Here is a 16,716-nt window from a genome sequence, read left to right as displayed (position 1 = left end):
ACTTTAATTATATGATATGGCAGAAATCCATTTTTTACTTAAATTTAAAATTAAATCTGGAAAATTTATATCCTATTACCTGAATATTTTAAGCTCACTGCAAAGAACTCAGGAGGCTGTATTGTAGGTCATGTATTGTATGCCTTGGAGATATATAGCCTTGTTGCGGTTTCATGTTCTTAGATGAGGATTAGTCTTAGACACTAAGGTCTTGACTCAGGTTGAGTTTTATGTAGAACCAGGAATATAAAAACCTGAAAACACAATCTCCTATGCAGGAACTCTGACAGCAGGGGATCAGATTTTGCTTTTGAAATGTATCTGTACATGTAGGACTTTGGGGCATGAGGCTGATCTAGAACAATTAGCATTTTATCACAAAACATCTGGACTAGATCTAGGTAACTGGGCTTTTAAAAGTTCTTTGTAACTATAAGTTTATTTGATGTCTGCTGCTTATCTGCATGTTGCAAATGTAAATTTAGTCTGAAACTATTATGGGTAAGAATTCTTACTCATAGGAGTAATAACTAAGAATTTCTGTTCCTGGGGCAGGGAAGTATAAATTATACTTTTGAGTAAACCCATGGGAATGGGGTTTGGATTTAACCAGGGAGGAACTCACCTGGAATGAAGAAAGCTACATGTGGTAGCTTCCTATTTCATTTAATAAGCAAGAAACTAGGTGCTAAGCTCTGTCGTTCCCTCCAAGTACTTTTAATGCCTTCTGTCTTAGCACCCTGGGATGAAGTCTGAGTTACCAAACACTAGTTACAACTTCAGTCATTTACAGAAGGTCTATTTTCCATTCTCTTGCAGAAGTGAAATAGAAACAGCCCACATCTTGGGGATGGAGAAGAAAGAATTTGGAAGATATCATGAATCAAGGGTAATCTTGCCATTAATCTCATCTGCTGCCACTGGGTCAATGTTCTGATAATGCATTCTTATTCTGAGTGGAAAGGGGCAGTACCCTTCTGGCTTCATTATAATGTGATTGGCATTTCAATGATCAGCTTGTAATTTTAGGAAGATCTCACATTCTATAAGTGAAAGAAACATGCTGATAACTGATAAACTGATTTCAAGTTTCTTAGGGGACATATATTGCATTTCACTAATCTTTTGAAGCCCATCAAGGTGCTGAACTGGTACTAGGGATGATGATCATCTCTAGATGGTACAGTGGATAGAGTATCTGGCCTGAAGTCAGGAAGACTCATCTTCCTGAGTTCAAATCTGACCTCAGACACTTACCAACTGGACAAGTCATTTAAACTCTGTTTGCCTCAGTTTCCTCATTTGTAAAATGAGTTGGAGAAGGAATGGCAAGCACTCCAGTATCTTTGTCAAGAAAACCCAAAATGAGGTCATGAAGAGTTGGACATGCCCAAAATGACTGGACAATGACCACATGACTGAAAGAAATCACAAAGGAACCCAGATGTAAGTCTCCTAGGCAGATGTGATCATGGATCACATTTCTAGAGACCTTTAAAGTATGTAAAACTCTGCTCTCACTACAGCTCTGTGAGGCAGGTAGTACAAACAGCATCATTTCCATTTTACAGAGGAGGAAACCATTACTTTAAGTTATTTATGATAAGGTGAAAATAAGACTAAGGGTAGATAGTACCTGACAAATTCCGTTAGTTTATTTAATAGCATTGTAGAATGAGATCAATGACAGAAAGGAAAGTGAGCAAGAATTCTGTGCCACTGCTAAAGGAGGTGAGCAGGTTCATCTATATACTTCTCAGGCTTTTCTCCTTCAGTTTTGGCCTATCTGTTCCTCATTTTTCCTTGTTGTTGTTCTTGTAGCAGGTACTCCCAAGAAATATTCTCCCTGCCCTTTACCTTACTCTAATTGTTTTATAGATGAGAATACTTAAAAGCAAAGAGCTGAACACTCAAGTGGCACATGCCTGATGAGAAATATTGAGGTGATAACTACATATTTTTCTGGCTCCCAGTTGGAACCAGTTCAATCTGATATTTAAACGCCACCTATATGTCATGAATTATAGATGGGCATTGGGGTAAAAGACCAAAACAAAATACAAGTCCAACCCTTTAGATACTGAGTGAATACAGTGTTTACACAGATACAGATATAAATGTTTATTGGAGGAAGGAGAGATCCCTGAATGACTAGGGGATCAGGAAAGATGTCTTCTAGTTAAGGTGCTTTTAATAATTTCTTTTGTGTGCTAGATTCCTTTTTTCAGTCGGGTGAAGTCTATGGACAGAAGAATGTTTTTAAGAGCATAAAATATAAAACTGAGAATCACTAAGTTTCCTCATTTATGTTTAGTTGCTTTAGTCATGCTCAACTCTTTGTGACCCGATTTAGGATTTTCTTGGCAAAGAGTGGCTTTCCACTTTCTTCTCCAGCTCATTTTACAGATGAGGAAACTGAGGAACAGGATTAAGTGAATGGCCCAGGGTCACACTGTAATTATAAGTCTAAGGTCAGATTTGAACTCAGGTCTACCTGACTGGGGGCCTGGTCCTTTATCCACTGAACTACTTGCCTCATCTATGAAAAAGGAAAAATGAGCTAGCTAGCCTCCAGTCCTTTGTAGCTCAATATCTATGATCTTATGACTTATTATAGGTTACACAGCTAATAAAAATTGGACCCAGGACTTACCTCTGCTCTTCTGACTCAAAGACCAATACCTTCTACCTTTGAATGATGTACGTTATTCATATGGCATTGACCTTCCCAGCAGTCCCTGGCTCTGTTCATTTTCCTGAAGCAATTCTCATGTAGCACCTTAGAATTCTTTTCCTATCTTAGAGATTGAGACATTTTCCTGTTCTCAGACTTTCCTGGTTTTTACTGATAAAGCAACTCTTGAACAGTCACTAACCGATGGTTTTTATACTTAAGCCCGACTTCACATGGGGCCAAAATTTGCATGGGGAATTACATAGCAGAATGCAAATCTGGTTCTGTGTTCTCACTCATTTCCACTGCTCCTATGGTTACAGCCCTTCTCCTGAATAATAGAAAGAAAGTGAAGCCCTGGTTATAAATAGTAATGGAAGTCAGCGTCGCTTGTTCCAGAGGCTTTGACAAGAAAAGTATGACTCTCCCTTTATATTTCTTTTCTTTAGGTATATCCTATTTTTAACAAAATTACCTAAAATATATGTGACTTTCTCCAAAAAGTGATTTGCTCTATGTGAATATTTTACATATAAATATCTTTCCTTGACTCCTTCTCCTAGTCTAACTTGGATCATTCATCTGTGAATCATGCCATGGAGACCACCATCCAATTAAAAGCCTTGACGGTTTAAGAATTCAGTGACAAAATAAAGTGAAGCGCTGAAGAGGTTGCCCAGCTAAAGCAGGTGGACCCTATTCAGTCACATTATTGGAGTCTGTGCCTTTGGAGTTATTTGCATAATTATAAACCACAACTGGCAGTGCAACAGTGATGAACATTTAGCATCAGAGTTTTTTTGAAAGGAGAGCCTAATATAATCATTTCCCACATCATAGAACACTTTACAATTCTGAGGCACTTCATGTTTGTGATCTCCACAATAACCCAGTTCAGTTCAATTCAGTTAAGTTGGGTTCAGTTCAAATCAATTCAACAAACATTTATCAAGCAAATGTTTTATATAAGACCCTGTGTCTAAGCACAGTTGATATACTAACACAAAATGAAAAAAAGAATTGTACCTGACATCTGAAGGATAGATATACAAACAGATACAAGATAATTTAAGAAGTTATCTTTTAAAAATATATGATATATTCAGTGATTAATTTTCAAAGCTATCATGTTTGTGATTTTTTTGTGGTCTTCTGTGCATTTAAGATGCTCCAAATGACCTTCTTTTCTTTATTTTTTGGGGAGAGGGCTAGCCTATATTTACCTCTTGTATCCTCCCACTACAAAAAAGAAATAAACACAAAAACCTCTTGTAACAAATGCATATCATCAAGCAAAACCAATCTTCTTATTGGCCATGTCTGAAAAAACATGGTTTACTCTGCATCTTGTGTTTATTTCCTCTTTCAGGAGATGAGAAGTATGTGCTTGATAGTCTTCTGGAATCATGTCAGTCATTGCATTGATCAGAGTTCTGGAGAATTTGTTAGTTGCTTTCCTTTATAATATTTTGTTCTTTAGTGAAGGTACCACCCCTGCAGCTGGGGGAGTCCATGTCCGTGCCTCTCCTCCTCTTTACTCACCAATGTTTGCTCTCATCGAAAAATAAACGGGTCAGGAAACTGTTCCACTGTAATGGCAGATGCGGGCAAGACACATGTGGAGTTCAAAGTGACCATTCACCAGAACTGAATCACCCTCAGTAGCCCCAGTTTTGAAATCACTTGAGATAGTATGTGTTGACCTAATTAGAGGAACCAAAGAAAAGAACCTGAAAGCGAAGAGACCTGTTTGAATGCTTACTAAGACCCTTTGAATCACAACTAGAAAATATCCTTGCAGTTAAGGTTGGAAGACTTGGGATCAGCTCCAGATGAGAATCTGCAAACTCCTTATTGATTTGTACCATCCTTATGAAATTATTAAACAGATCACTTCTATCAGCATTGAGCCAGGTGTAGAAGTTGAAGTCACCATTGCAGATGCCTAATCAATCATCACTTCTAATAAATTGATTGGAGCTATTAAAAATGTTATGATATAAGTTGCTCTCTGGATTCTGTTTTTTTTCTTCTTCAACTGCATCCATCAGTTAATACATCTTCACATATTTGTTCAGAAACTTCACTTTCCTCATTTTTTAAAATTTCGCAATCATATTCCATTAATTTTATATGACACAATTTGTTCATCCATTTCCCAAATAAAGGGAACCTTCCTCTATTTACTTTCAAGTTCTTTGCTACTAGGAAAAGAGCTGCTATATATATATATATATATATATATATATATATATATATATATATATATATATATATATACATACATATATATATAGATATATTTGAAAATAAGGGCCTTTTCCTTTTTCTTTGATCTCTTTAGGAGTATAAGCCTAGTTGTAGCGTCACTGTTAAGAAGGTATATGAACTTGGTAACTTTTAATGCATAGTTCCAAATTCCTTTCCCAAATGGTTGCCTTAATTTCATGGTTGCATCAATTGTACATTATTACGCCTATCTTCTTGCAGGCCTTCCAACAACTGTCATTTCCCTTTTTTGATTCAAAGTCTCATACACTTAATTATCAGCCATGTGATCGTGGGCAAGTCATTTATGCTTTGCTGCAGTTTCTCATCTCTAAAATGGAGAAAAAATTTGCATCTACCTCCCAGGGTTGATATGATAATAAAGTGAGATAATATTTGTAAAGCACTTTAACAATCTTTTTTTGGTAAAGTGCATTACAAATGCTATCTATTATCGCTATTATTTTTATTAAGTAAAATCATTGCAATTTTGATGGCACATTGAAAATACATTTTGGTTAGAGTTAAATATGATTAATTCGAATTCTCAGTTAGTTAATCCTTTTTCTGTGATCCACTTTGGGAAGAATTTTGAGATCAGTAATAAGAAAGTAAACTGGTATTAGTAATTAATATTTTACAAAGTCTTAGCTGGCTACATCTTCAGGTGCTGTTCTAGATGATGTTTAGTGATGTTTCAAAGACTGACCCTGAGGTATTGTGAGATCCTGAACCATCAGGGAAAGCTTTGTTATGCTCCATTAGATTCTATTTGCTAGGACAAGAAAGCATCCTAAAATACTTTTTAAAAAACTTTCAACAGTAGGGGCTCAAAAACATGGGGATTTTGATTTAATGCTGTTTTAATCAGAAAACACAACAAACCAAAATATTTATCTTATATTGAACTATGTGACTTCTACTAATTGATTCTAGTTCTGCCTTTCAGTGTCCATAAGAATGCATCTACTACTTCTTTCACACAATTATTCTCTCTCCAAATCTTTCCCCTACCCTCAAAAAACCTCAACCCTTCCAATCTTGGAAAAATTTCCCTTGTTTTCTTATGGAAAGGTTTCAGGTCCCTTCACTGTCTTAGACATTCATCTTCCTCATTTTATTTGTCAACCCTGGGAAGTAGATGTTGTGTAGAGTCTCATTTTGTAGATGAGAAACTGAGTTGAACAAAGATTAAGGGATTAGTTCAGGGTCTTAGAGTTAGTTTGTGAAGCTTTGAACCAAGAAAGGGAAATGACAAGGAGGTGCTACAAATTGTTAATGATCCTTCTATACCTCCATAGTTCTGGATTCTGAAATTGATGTACAATACTGATGAACTTCTCTGAGCAACCAAATTTTGATATAATTTTCCGTAAGTCCTCATGACTAACAATGTAAAAGGCCTTGGTCAGATCTATAAACATTGTGTACAGACCTCTGTTCTGCTCCTGGCATTTCTCCTGGAATTGTTGGGCAGCAAACATGATATTGACTATTCCTCGGCCCTTTCTGAAGCCATACTGGCTCTCAGGTATATAACCATCTTCCAGCTGAAAGATCAGTCTAGTAAGGAGGACTCTAGCAAGAATCTTGCCAGCAATGACTAAGAGAGACCTCCCCTGTGATTGTTTCAGGATAATCTATTCCCTTTACCTCTATAGAGATGGACAATGGAGGCATCCTTGAACTCCTGGAGGATAACCTCCTCTTGCCATATAACCTGGAAAATTTCAGTCAGCTTTTGTATGAGCCATGGTCTTCCTTCCTATCTTGTAAATCTCAGCTGGAATAGAATCAACACCAGGTGTTTTGCCACGTGAAAGGAGCCTAATGGACCTCAAAACCTCTTCTTCAGTTGGAAGTTCAGTTAAGGAGGAACTGACTTCAACCTGAGGTAAATGGTCAATGGCTTCAGCATTGATTGATGATGGTCTGTTGAGAACACTATGGAAGTGTTCAGTCCATCTCTCTAGGATCATGTCCTTATCACGAATCAATGTGGCTCCATCAGCACAGAGCAGAGGACCATAGGTTTTTGGTCCATAAATACCTTTCAGGGAATCATAAAAGCGCTTTGGATTGTTACTGTCAGCATAAAACTGAATTTCATCTGCCTTCTTACTGAGCCAGGAATCCTGCATCTCTCTAAGCTTTGCTTGTTCTTTGATTTTGATAGAATTAAATGCTGCCTCCTTAGAGGTGGATGAATTATCCTGCTGGTAAATCCTGTGGAGTTCACATTTTTCATTTATCAGCTTCTGAATTTCCCCATCATTTTTATCAAACTAGTCTTGGTATTTGCGAGTGTTCTGATCCAGATGAGCAAATTCAGTGCTGTACAACAAATCTCTGAAAGCTACCCACTCCTTTTCTGCTCCACTGTTGCCAACTGTGTGTTGACTGAACTTTCCTTCCAAGTCAGCAGCAAACTGTTCAAGCTCAGAGAAGAGCTCTAATTTGTTGACATTAATTCTGCTGGTAGTCATTTTGCCTTGGGGGCAGCACTTTCGATGAATGAGAATATTTAGCTTGGAAAGGACAAGTCTATGATAAGTCCAGCACTCTGCACCACACATTGCCTTTGTCACTCTCACATCTGGTCTGTTTCTTCTCCTTACAATCACACAGTCTATTAGATGCCAATATTTGCTGTGAGGATTCTGGATAGTGGACAATGATCTCATGCCTTCTCAGTCACCAATGGAGTGAACAGGGCTGTGTGTTTGCTCCCATGCTTTTTGGCATGATATTTTCAGCCATGATGTCAAATGCTTTCAATGAGGATGAACACGGCATCAAGGTCAACTACAGTATTGATGGTAAGTTCTTCAGTCTGAAAAGACTACAAGCCAAGACCAAAGTGGAGGGAGTATTGGTGCATGATTTTCTGTTTGCAGATGATTGTGCACTCAGTGCAGCCTCTAAAGCTGAGATACAACAAAGTGTGGATCAGTTCTCTGCTGCCTGTGCTAATTTTGGCCTAATAATTAACACCAAGAAAACACAAGTGCTTCATCAGCCATCATCACACCATCCATATGTGGAACCATCGGTTACAACAAATGGAGAAGTTTTGAATGCTATGAATAAGTTCACTTACTTTGGTAGTATACTTTCCAGGGATGTACACATTGACAATGAGGTTGACGCATGCGTTGCCAAAGTTAGCTAAGTGTTTGGGAGGCTCTGAAGAAAAGTTTGGGAGAGAAGAGGTATTAGACTGACTACCAAACTGAAAGTCTACAGAGTTATTGTACTGACCTCATTGTTGTATGCCTGTGAAACATGGACAGTCTACCAGTCTACCAGCGCCATGCCAGGAAACTGAATTGCTTCCATTTGAACTATCTTAGGAAGATTCAGAGGATCACCTGGCAGGATAAGGTACCAGACACTGAAGTCCTTGCTCAAGATGATTTGCTAAGCATTCAAACTATGCTGCAGAGAGCACAACTCCAATGGCTGGTCACATTGTTTGAATGCAAAACGTATGCTTACCCAAAAGACTATTTTATGGAGAACTCACAAGGAACAGGTGATTGCCATATGATTGTCAGGAGAAGAGATACAGGGTTTCTTTCAAATACTTTGGATTTGATTGTGGGATATGGGAGACACTGGCACAGGACCACTCAGAATGGCATGCCCACATCAGAAAGGGTGCCATCCTTTCTGAGCAAAGCAGAATTGAGACAGCATAAAGTAAATATAGAATCCCCAAATTTGGAGTATCCACCCCAAATGTTCACACTGACTATCTGTGCCCAATTTGCGGTAGAGCATTCCGAGCTTATATTGGTCTGATTAGTCACAGTTAGACACACTGAAACTTGAGTTTTTCATGGTGGTATCATTTTGGTCCTCTTCAAGAATGGAGGACACCAACCAACCAAACAACCAACCAACCAGTTCTGGATCCTAGAAGCGGGGTATGACTCTTCAGTTGTGATCTCATAAGGACAACACAGCAAAACTCTTTTCCCATAGACGCTATTTTTCTGTTAATGCAGCCCAATGTTTCATTAGCTTTTTTTTGTACTGTCACGTCATGTTGCTGAACTATATTAAGTTTATTAAATTCTACTCTAGGATTTTTTCATATGGAATGCTTTCTAGCCCTATACCCCTCACCTAATATTTGTGAAGCTAATTTTTGGAACCAGAGAGTAGGATTTCACAGTTGTTCTTGGGAAATGCCATCTTGTCAGCCTCTGCCAATAGTTTTCCTCTATTGAAATTTTGCTGGGTCTTTAGTCTTCATTCAATATATTGATCCCAACAAGTTTCATGGCATCTGCAAATTTGATAAGGATGCCTTTGTTCAAGTCATTGATAAAAAACATTTAATAATGCATGGCTAATGATAGGGTACTGCAGCGTTCCATTAGAGTAGTGGAAAGTATGGGGGCTTTGTAGTAAGAGAACCTGGGTTCAAATTCTGTCTCTGATGCTTATGGCATGTGTGATATTGGGCAAGACATTAACCTCCTTTGGTACTTATTTCCTCATTTTTGAATTGAGGAGATTGAGCTAGATGTAATAGGAAGTTCCTTTCAGGTTTAGAGCCATTGTCTGTGATTCTTTCTTCACAGAAGGTGAAAAATTTTGTCAAACATCTTGTAAAATTCAAATCTGCTATTTCTATGACATTTCTAGTATCTATGTCAAAAAAGGAAATGAGGTGAGCCTAGTGTGACTTACTCTTAATTAATACATGTATTAGCCACAGGTACAGGGCAAAGGGGCTCAGTTGGAGCTCTGGCTAAACCTGTATCAGATAAAAGAAAGTACTTAGATGAAGTCAATCTGTATTGGTTTTGTCTGTCAAAGGAAGCCTATCTTCTTTGGTGCATTGTATGGCATGGAACAGCCAAGTCAGATTCTAGGGAGCTAGCAGAGGCTTTGGCTATAGCTGCCTGGTGTTCTTTCCAGTCCCTTTTAATGTTGGTTTTATGTGGCCCTGGCTGATCTTCACCTGGGAACAATACCCAAGGGCCTGTGTCATGTTTCTGTATTCCCCTGGGTATCTCTCTGTGGTCAGTAGCTGAGTCCTTTGTTGCTCCAGGGCCAACTGGATGTAGATTGCATTAAAGAGAACATATGAGTGATGCTTAGGTGTCTGACATAGCCTAGACTTGGGTATCTGATCAACCATGACTGAGTTCAAGACTAATCTTCCTAGAAGGGGGTACTAGAGGTGGGCCTAGGGAGATAGATTGTCATATGTACGTCTCTTTTGAAGTGCTCATAAACCACCCATTTAATAACTCATTTTATGAGAAATGCCACTAATCTTCCCAGTATGTGGAGGGAAGTAGCTACTTTTTTCACCTTTTTAAAAATGGAAACATCTGGTTAATGTCCAGTCCTGTGGCATCTCTCCCATTCTCTATGATAGACAATAGAACATGGACAATGTCACAACAATCACATTTGCAAATTCTTTCAATACTTTTCTGTGTCTGATGATTTGAACTAAAGGTAACCAGAGACTTTTTTTCCTTGCTTTAAGGTCTCCTATAATTTGGAGGACTTTTAGTTTTTTATTAAAGTTTCATTCTGTTCTCTAACCATAGATGTCCCTTAGGGTTCTGTCCTGAGCCCTCTTCCCTTCTTCCTTTCTACTGTTGCCGTTAGTGAGCTTATCAGCTTCCACACATATAGTTACCATCTCAATGCTAATGATTCTGAAATCCATCTATTACATCCTAACTTCTCTGCTGATCTCCAGTCTTGCATCTTTAATTGCCTTGCAGACATCTCAAAGCTAGATGTCCAATAGACATCTTAAACTCAACATGTTCAAAACAGAAGTCATGATTGTTTCCCCTAAACCCTCCCTCCATCCTACATTCCCTGTTACTACAGAGGGTAACATCATTCTCCCAGTCTCTCAGACTCACTACCTAGGAGTTCCCCTCAATTCCTTACTGTTTCTCACCCTCACTATATCTAATCTGTTGCCAAGGCCTGCTGATCTTGGAGCATCTCTCATCTATGCCCTCTTTTCACTTCTGACACTGCCACCATTCTAGTGCAGGCCCTCATCACTTCACACTTGGGATTATGTAATAGCTTTCTATTGGGTCTACTTGCCTTGAGTGTCTTGTTGCTCCAATTCTTTCTCCATTATAGTGATTGTCCTAAAGTGCAGCTTTCACTGTTTCTCTCTCCAATGCAATAAATTCCAGTGTCTCCTATTACCTCCAAGATAAAATGAAAAATGTTCTGTTTTGCATTCAAAACCCTTATAGTCTCCTCCTCCCTTTCCCGTCTTCTTATACCTAACAATTCACCACATACTCTTTGATCTTGTGACATTTGCCTCCTGGCTGTTCCACGAATATAATACTCTGTCTCTTGGCTCCAGTCATTTTCTCTGGCTTTCCCCCATTACAGGTATACTCTCCTTCCTTCACTCCAACCATTGGCTTTCCTGACTTTGTTAAGGCCCAATTAAAATATCATCTTCTACAGGAAACCTTTTCTAGCTCCTATTCATTTTAGTGCCTTCTCTCTGTTCTTTTATATTTGTTTTGTGTATACCTTGGTTTGAGTAGATTTGTTCGCCTATTGTCTCCCCCACTAAATTATAAGTTGATAAAAGTCAAAGATTCTCATTTGCCTCTTAACGTAGCCCCAGCACTTAGTACAGTGACTGGCACTTACGAGGTGTTTAATAAATGTTTATTGATTGAATGATTTTTCCCTGTCTGAAGGTCTTTCTTCTTGGTAGAAAAACAGAAGCTAATTAGGAGTTATGATTTTATTACATAACAATATACATAGATGGCCCATTGCCACTACTTGAGTGCAGAACCTTATCACTGAAAGCCTGGACTGTTGAAATAGCTTGCTCTTTATCCTTCCTGCCTCATATCTCTCCCCATTCCAGTCTGTCTTCCACTTAAATATCAAATTGGTCTTATAAAATGTGTCTGACTGAGTCCCATACTCCCTCCCCTCTGTTCAATAGACTCCAATGACTCCCTTTTGTCTACAGGATCAATGATCAAATCCTCCATTTGATTTTTAAGGCCCTTCATAATCTGGTCCCTTCCTCCCTTTCCAGTCTTCTTACACTTTACTGCCATACTCCAGCGATGCTGGCTTCCTTGCTGTGCTTTACACAAGACCCTCCACTTCCTATCTCTGGGTGTTCTCAAAAGCCTTTCTCTGTTCCTGGAACTCTCATTCTTTTCTCCACCTCCTGACTTTCCCGTGTGCCTTCCTCCCATCTTCTGCAAGTCACCTCTTCTCCCATCATTAATATTAGGGTCTTCCCTTTCAGATTATCTCCAGTTTATCCGGTATAGCTCTTGTTTGTCAATAGTTCTTCACATGTTATCTTCCACATTAGGCTGTGAACTTCTTGAGTGAGAACAAGGACTGTTTTTTTGCTTTTCTTAGTATCCTTAGAGTTTAGCACAGTGCCTGGCACATAGTAGGCATTTAATAAATGCTTCTTAATGACTTGAAAGAAGAAAAATTTTGGGTTTAAGTGGATTTTCAGAAGTATTTCAGGTAACAGTTAAAATTTGTTTTTTTTTTTTTCTGTTTTGCATACATAGACCCTACATTTGTTCAGCTTTGAAGGTCATGGTTGTTCACTGAATATGATACCATATTGTAATGACTTTTCTGTGTTTTACAGAAAAAACCAAATACAAACCCTGGAAGCTTATGAGATCTCATTTCCTGCTGCCTAACACAATAATCACAGTTGCTAATTTTGAAAGCTTTAAATAAACCAAGTGTGGTATTGCGAGATGAGGTGATTTTGGTGAAAGACATGCTGGCATCTCAGTAAATTTGCTGCCTGAGGACCCAGACAGAGCTTCACTGAGATAAAGTCCCTGCATGCACTGTTGTTTACATAACCACATTTTAGGAAGGGAAGTAGGGAGAATTAATAGCTAAGCAGAACTGAAAACTGCATGGGAAACTTTAGACCTTTTCTCTGTCATTTATAAAATTATTAAACTAAGTACATAATGGATATTGGAACCATGGGGTTAGGGTCTTGCATCTACTCCATGTCTACTAAAAACCTGTCTACTCTGGACCCATAAACCAAACATACTGGCTCAGTCATGGAGGATCCTATCCTTTAATAAGATAGGTTAGATTTTTCCCATGTTGTGTGTTTGGTTAACCACACTGTAAGTCTAGTGCAAGAATACTGCTTGTCCAAACAGGAGGGTTGAAGGAAGAAACTATCTTCCCTTTCTAATGCTCCATTGAGTCACTGATTTTTTCATGCTCATTGGCCAAAATAGGGATGCTTTGTCATCTCAAATCACAATTGACCTTCAATGCTAAGTCACACATGACTGGAAACAACAATCTTGTGGGTCCCCACAGGGCCCTATAGTTAAGTCAACAGAATCAGGACAGATAGTACCAGTTATGTATTCAAATCTCATAAATGGAAATCTTGACTTTAAAAAAAAGGTATATTGGTAGTGGTGGAAGTGTTTTCATTATAGAAGAATTCACCATAGGTTCCCCTCAACCAGTAAATTCCTCTAGCATAGACTGTTGCTTCCTGTTTCATACTGTACTGCAATCAGGTAAAATACTTCAGTTTCTGCTTGAGACTACCCTGTGCTCTGTAGCTCATGGGACAGGATGTAGGGTTGGGGAAAAGGAAGAAATGAGTGGTAAGAGGGGCTTTGATAGTGAAAATTTTGAGCTGACTCAGATCTGGTTTTCTATTATAAGTGTTCATATCTATTTAAGTGGCTGACACCTTTGTACATGAATAACAAGTCTTTGACTTGGTATCTTTTACTATGTGTAAAAACTGATTTGTAAATTTAAAGCAATCATTTCCGCATCACCGTTTTTGTAAAAAAAACTACACTAGATTATTGAAAATTCTGTAATTATGAATCTGCTGTAAAAACAGCTCAGAAACTTAGAGAGACATTTTTCCATTTAATCACCTAGTCTGCGTTTGCCACCTTTTAAGTTGATCCAAATCAATAACATCTGTACTTTGGTGAGGATTATAGTCAGAATAATCATCATGAAAAAAAGAAGCAACAGCAACAAACAAACAACAAATAGATTATCCCTTTCTAAACTCCTGAAGAAATACGGGGCAATAAAATTGTTGATAGGTGATAATAATCCAATATCAATTTAATAAACTCGGTAAAGCCAGAGTCTGAATTAATCAGCCATAAGAACAGCCAGGACCTAAGAGCTTCTTTGTTCTCTGAATAAACTCAGAGAACACCTCTTCCTATGTCAACAAGGCCAGATGGGGCTGACTTAAGAGTATTTTTCCTCTGTTTAAGGATGTGACCCTTAGCCCAAGACACTATCTTGAATAATCGAACTTTTTCCGTATCTTAATATTTTGTGGACATATACTATGCTATGGCTTCTTAATAGTGAAGAAAACACAGATATCCTGAGTTGTAATTTCAATTGACACTTTGTCAACTCTCTTATCTTATTGTATTTACAATTCATTCAATTAAGAAAATTCTTTTCTCATGATATAGTTAAACACACATAGAGACCATAAATCTGAGGGATGCAGGCATCCTGGGGTTGTATTAAAACAGATTTAAACTTGGTCATTCTTGTATCAGACAGTCAGAACTTATGTTTTGGCTCCTTGTACAAGTTCACTAGCTTAGGTTAGCTTTAAGAGACAAAACAATATGAATTTGCATATAACCTAGCCTGTTTGACTCCTTTAGCCAAATTTTCAGCTTGACATAGGGAAAGGCAAAACTCTTAGTTCTCTCCTTTGCTTTCTGTTCTTTTAGTTGGAAATGCTTGTAGGTCGTTCAAGATATCGTACATGACTGTGCTGGTTCAGTTTGGTCTGAGCACAATGTCCCTGAGGACTAATTTGTCGATAATAGAGGGAGCTCATTAAGGCTGATAATGGCTGATTAGGCTGTGGAGAAATGTATTTCCTTAGAAATTAACAAGCTGGGAATTCTAGAAAGAGTGAGAGATGGATGTAAATATTTATCTTGTTCAGAAATATTTATTTATAGGATATGTGCTCTTGACTAGCTTGAGGAGCACTTTCAACTAGCTTTCATTTCTTCCCTTCCCCCCTTTTCAATTTAATACTATTTAATTCATTCAAATCAACTATTAACAATTCCAGCTTTCAGTGATGCAGCCTGGGGACTTCAGGATTAATGGAACTCCCCATCAATCAATATATTCATTTTCATATTACCTAAATTAAAGTAAATTTTGAGGTCTGAGCAAAGTACAGAAATTAAGTCAATGGCCAAAATCACAAAAAATAGCATAGGAAAGGTTGAATGGAAAAAATGAACCAGATTCTTCTGGTGTACAGGCTACTCCTTAAGAATGTCAGATGCTCTTAGAAGCAGTGCTAATCACTCAATCAGCATTTATTAAATGTTAACTATATGCCAGGCCCTGTTCTCCATGTTGGGGACATAAAGTAGAAGGTGAAATAGGTGAAATTTTGTTCTCAAGGAGCTTGTGTTCCATTCAGAGTCACAATCTGCATAAGTAGATGCAGAATAGATAACAAAATAAATATAATGGAGGTAGAGAGGAAGGGCCATAGCATCTAGTGGTTGGGAGAATAGGAAAGACTTCATACAGAAAGTGGTATTTTTTCTGAATCTCAAAGGAAGTGAAGGATTCTATGTGAGTGAATTTTAGGAACAGACGAACACTAAGCATTACAAAAGGTCTGAATAATGTTCTAGTGACCTAAAAGAATGAATACCTTGTGAAAGTTCATGGCTTATTCTCAAAAAGAAATTGTATGCTGGGTAAATCTGGTTCATAGTATGGTTGTGGTGCTCTTTCCAAGGTGATCCATCTCACATTCTCTGTTCAGATGAGTAGATAAGAAAGTTTGGTGCCACAGAACTAGGAACAATGGATAGAAATATCAAACGCAGCAAATTTCAACTTGAGCTAAGGCAAAACTTTCAGTTATTGGGTAATGAGTTCCCCTCCCTAGAGGTTCCCAAAGGCTGGATGACCACTTGTTCAGCATATTATGGAAGATTCTTGGTCAAGTATGATTTAGATTAGGTGGCTTTTGAAATCCCACCTAACTGAGATTCTGTGACAGCCAGTCAGATAGTTCTAATATAACTCTTGAAACCAGGTCACTCACACCTCATTCCATCCTCAGTGCCTGGTTGACTCTCCTCAGTACATTGGCAAGCTTTGGCCATCATTTGTCCTCTTGCATATCCCAAAAATGAGTTTTGATCTCTGTCAATCTTTGCTTTTTGCAGCAGAGTGCACAGCTGCACATCTATACTCTACATAAGAGAATGAAAACAATTATTAGCCACCTATTATGTGGTAGGCATTGTGCTGAGTGCTGTATCAATAAAGAATTTCATCTTCACAACAAACCTGTGAAGTAGGTGCTATTATTATTATCCCTGTTTTATAGTTGGGGAAATTGAAGCAAATAGGAGTTAAGTGACTTGCCCAGGGTCACACAGCTAGTAAGAATCTAAGAGTAGATTTAAACTCAAGTCTTCCTGACTCTAGGCTTTAGCATTCTGTTCACCTAGATACTTAGCTGTCTACAGGATAATTGATATAAAATTTGGAATTCAAGGATGGGTGACTGAGCACATCATTTCCTCTATTTCAGATGAATCACAATTGTAATCTAGGTTGCTTAACCCACATTTTCTATACTTCAGCTTCTCTTCTCTCTAGTATTTGGATTTCCTTGTTACCTTGATTTACTGTGCTAACATTGCCCCTGCTTACCCTCATTCATTCCTGCA

At 38.1% G+C, this 16,716-nt stretch overlaps 1 pseudogene; it reads left to right on the top strand.

Annotated features, from left to right (window-relative positions):
• The first annotated feature begins 4,268 nt into the window (after positions 1-4,268).
• LOC140502498 (small ribosomal subunit protein uS10-like) lies at positions 4,269-4,623 on the top strand (annotated as a pseudogene).
• The last annotated feature ends 12,093 nt before the right edge of the window (positions 4,624-16,716 follow it).

This window comes from Notamacropus eugenii, chromosome 4, assembly GCF_028372415.1.
Source record: "Notamacropus eugenii isolate mMacEug1 chromosome 4, mMacEug1.pri_v2, whole genome shotgun sequence".
Taxonomy (NCBI): Eukaryota; Metazoa; Chordata; class Mammalia; order Diprotodontia; family Macropodidae; genus Notamacropus; species Notamacropus eugenii.
This window is presented reverse-complemented; position numbering and strand designations above follow the sequence as displayed.